The sequence below is a fragment of the Myotis nattereri genome (genome assembly GCF_964212035.1).
Source record: "Myotis nattereri genome assembly, chromosome: 10".
In the NCBI taxonomy this organism is placed as follows: Eukaryota; Metazoa; Chordata; class Mammalia; order Chiroptera; family Vespertilionidae; genus Myotis; species Myotis nattereri.
In genome coordinates, this window is record NC_138085.1 from 44980252 (window position 1) to 44984152 (window position 3901).

Consider the following 3901-nt stretch of genomic DNA (forward strand, 5'->3'; position numbering starts at 1 on the left):
CAAAACCAAAGAAATGGCGTACTTTGGTAAATATGTTTATGCTATGTCATATAAATGAATTATATACAGTAGAGTAGTAACCTTTTTTGTTTTTTATTGTTAATACTTTGTCATTTGTGCAAACTGCTGCTAAGCAATGTAATTTCTAAAGCAAGTTTTTTAAAACTTGAAGGAAATTAACTCATACCAAGTTATGTGTATTATTTACTAATATAGTACTAAACATACTTTACTATTTTGGCTGAATAGCTTTTTTAAAATTATAGTGAAATGATGAAATTGTTTCATTTTAAATAGAAATTTCCACACAATGGGTTAATTTCAATTCTTTCCAGCTTTATTCCCCTATTAGAAACAGATTTCATTAAAGACCTCACATATATTTGCTACGGATATATTTTAATGTATTTTCTCCAAAGGTATAAAGCTGGCTGACACTTAGGTTTGTTTCTCCCTTCATGTCTTGGTTTAAATGGTGTTTTGTGTTATAGGCTAATGAGTATGTTACAGTGTATTTAACATATTTAGCATATAGCATTTCACTAAACACTCTGAGCATTTCATTTTGGGTGACTGCCATGGACACTTGGGGAACAGTTTTACATAGTCTTTTAGTATATTTATATTTAGTCAAGCCTTTTAGAGACAGATTCTCTGTTTCTGGAAAATAGGGAGCTGTACACCCTTCACCATTTGTGACAGGTGACACTGTCTCTTAGTAAACCCATACCTGCCCACTGTGACGGAATTGAGGTAGGGCGTTAAAAGTTTAGGTCCAGGAAAAGGGAAATATTTCCAGTTCTTTATAGACCTGTTATATTAAATTACATGACCACTGATATTTCCTAGGACTGATAAGCAAAGTACCACAAACTGAGTGGCTTAAAACAGAACTCTATTGTCTCTAGAGGCCAGAAGTCTAAAACTGAAGGGGTAGTAGGGCCTGCCCCCTAGGCTTCTGTAGGGGAGAGCCCTGCCTTGTCTCTTCCCAGCTGTGTCTGTGGCCAGCAATCCTAGGTGTTCCTTGGCTTTCAATGGCATGACTCCGATCTCTCCCTGTGGAGTCCTATGGTGGTTTATCCTGTGTGTCTTCACATCATCTTCTTCTTCTTCTTTTATTTTTTTTGGTTGACAGATAGTCTTTAATTGAAACATTTTCCTTGGTAGTTCCTAACTAGCCGGACATTCCACTGCACCACTGTTGATATCATCTATGATGTCCTGAGGGTGGTGGCCATCAACATTGCACCCCACACACTGGGCAGTCCCCAGGATCTCTTTAATGGTTCCAGAGAGTTCTCTAGCTAAAGATCGGTGCCTCATCTGTCGGGCAATGCTGACAATCTCATCAAAAGTGATATTTCCACTGTGCTTGATGTTTGTTTTTGCTTCTTTCTGCCTCTTGGCGGTTCTTTGAGGGCTCTGATGAGCAGGGCAGAGGCAGAAGGCACTACTTCAATCTGGGCTTGACTGTTCGGAATGGTCAGTTTCACTGTAACCCTCAGACCCTTCCAATCACCGGTTGCTTTGGCGATGTCATCACCAACCTTTTTTGGAGACAGGCCCAGGGGACCGATCTTGGGGGCCAGGGCAGACATGGAACCCATTTCCCCACCGATGCACCTCAGGTATACGACTTTGATTTTGTTGGGGTTGAATTTCAGCGGCATGGTGGAGGCAGCTGGTGTCGGATGAACCTGGATTTGGGACAACCAAAGAAGATTGCCCACATTATCTTCTTATAAGAACACTGGACCTATTGAAGAGCCCACTCTGTTCCAGTATAACCTTATCTTCATGAATTACACATGCAATGACTCTATTTCCAAATAAAGTTGGATTCTGAGGTACTAGGGGTTAGGAATTCAGCATATCTTTTAGGTGGACACAATTCAAACTGTAGCAATCATTAATATCAGATGAAAACCTAAATTGGTATGCCCAAGCCTAAATGGCTAGCGAAAATCTTTTTCTAGATCCTTTCTTCTTCATCCTCTTCTTCTTCTCCTTCTTCTTCTTCTTCTTCTCCTCCTTCATCTTCTTCTTTTTCTTCCATAATCCTCATCAGAGGATAAGCTTTTTATTGATTTTTAGAGAGAAAGAGGAAGAAGAGAAAGAGAGGAACATCAATCAGTTGCCTCTCATACCCACCCGGACCTGATTGGACCCACAACCTAGGCATGTGCCCTGACCAGGAATCAACCCTGCAACCTTTTAGGTGTATGGGATGACACTCCAACCAACTGAGTCACCCAACCAGAGAATCACCTCTCAAAGAAGTTTCATTGCCTGGAGATGGTGTCGTAATGGGAGGTACAACTCTCCTTTAGACACCAGTCATGTGGATGAAGAAAGAGTAAAGTGAAGAGGTTAGGGTTGCTAAGAATTACAAATGTGTAGTCTATAATGAAGATATTTTGGGTGGCATTCAGATGTACTGTCAGAGAGAACAAATAAGAAAGAACTTCCTTCTCTCTTGCCACTGTTACAGACTCATTCTAAAAGGGTTATTTTGGAGAAATACTCCCTCAGTCCACTAGGGGTGCCCTGCTTTCTATCAACTCCATCTGGTGGACTCACTAATCTCCAATCATTGATATCCTCCAATTCACCAATAGTAAACTGCTGTCGAAAATGATAATAATAATAATAATAATAATAATAATAATAATAATAATAATATAATAAAACAATAAACAGTGAAGAAAGTATTCAAAAACAATGTGGGGAGGTATTTTGCATTACCCCCCATGTTAGCCTTTGTCTGAAGGTGTTTGGCTTTCCCCCCTCTTTTGTTTTTCTCCTTTAGGAAGGGAGGGAAAGTCAGGGAGACTTTTGAAAAGGCTCAGAACAGAGCGGTCACTACAGAACAAATGACATGTAAGGCAAGATAAATGTACATTTTTCAGGCCTCATGAAACACAAGGCCAGCTTTGTCTGGGATGCACTGAGAAGCCATTGAAGGTAAGCGTCAGCTGCCCACTGGTCATGATGGAGTAAAACCCCAAGAAACTTGAGCTAACGTGAGTTTATATGTAGCCATCGGTTGATCATCCCCAGCTTCCCACAAAGCCCTTTCATTTCCATTTGGAATGAGTATAGGATAACCTAGGCAGGCCAGCCCCTCAGTCACCAAGCAAAACTCTTGACATTTGCCTAATTATCTTTCCTCATTATCATTCATTTCTTGAAGTCTGGGCTTCATTCAGATGCCAGGTATTTCCGAAATTAATCATATCATTGAAAGCGGCATCATTTCATGTAAATGAACTTTATTATCTAGATCAGAAAGCACCCCCTTTGAGCAGGGAAAGCCCATTTGTAGGGAAAGTTTCTGAAATCTGACATGCTGTCTTCCTACCAAAGACTCTTTAGTGTTGACCTCCCAGCAAGCGCCAAGCATTTGTCACTGAGCACTGTGTGTGTGTGTGTGTGTGTGTGTGTGTATGTGTGCGCGCGCTCCAGTGCTTGCGTGCATCTAAGAGCCTTGGGCTGGCTGCATGCTAATTTGTCCCACTGTTTCAGGGTGACTGCCTTTCCAGTATTTAAGCACAAAGCTTTTCTGCATAAGCCCTATGCACTATTATTTTATGTTTACTTTGAGGACCATCATCTGACCTTTATTGCAACTGTATTAGGGGACCACAGAGCTTCTTTGTCTCCTGGTAAGGCTGCGGATTACAGGCAGGGTTTAGCAGGCTACCGAGACACTCCTCTTTCATTGAAAGGCATCTTACAAATGTTTGAGGACCTTGGGCAGGATCAACACGTGGCTTTGCTCAGCCTCTCTGAATTCAGAGAGGGGAGAAGGAAAATGTTTCTAAGAGCTTGATGAAGGGCCATCAGATTCAATTCCTAGGTGTATAACATTTGGTCCATAAAGGATGGGCAAGTGAGGAAT

General features: G+C 41.2%; 1 pseudogene across 1 annotated transcript; it reads right to left on the reverse strand.

The window, feature by feature from the left end:
* Nucleotides 1–1170: 1170 nt before the first annotated feature.
* On the reverse strand, nt 1171–1670 carry LOC308526255 (large ribosomal subunit protein uL11-like; annotated as a pseudogene). Its single transcript has one exon. The product of its transcript is annotated as a large ribosomal subunit protein uL11-like (transcript).
* Between the last annotated feature and the right edge of the window lie 2231 nt (nt 1671–3901).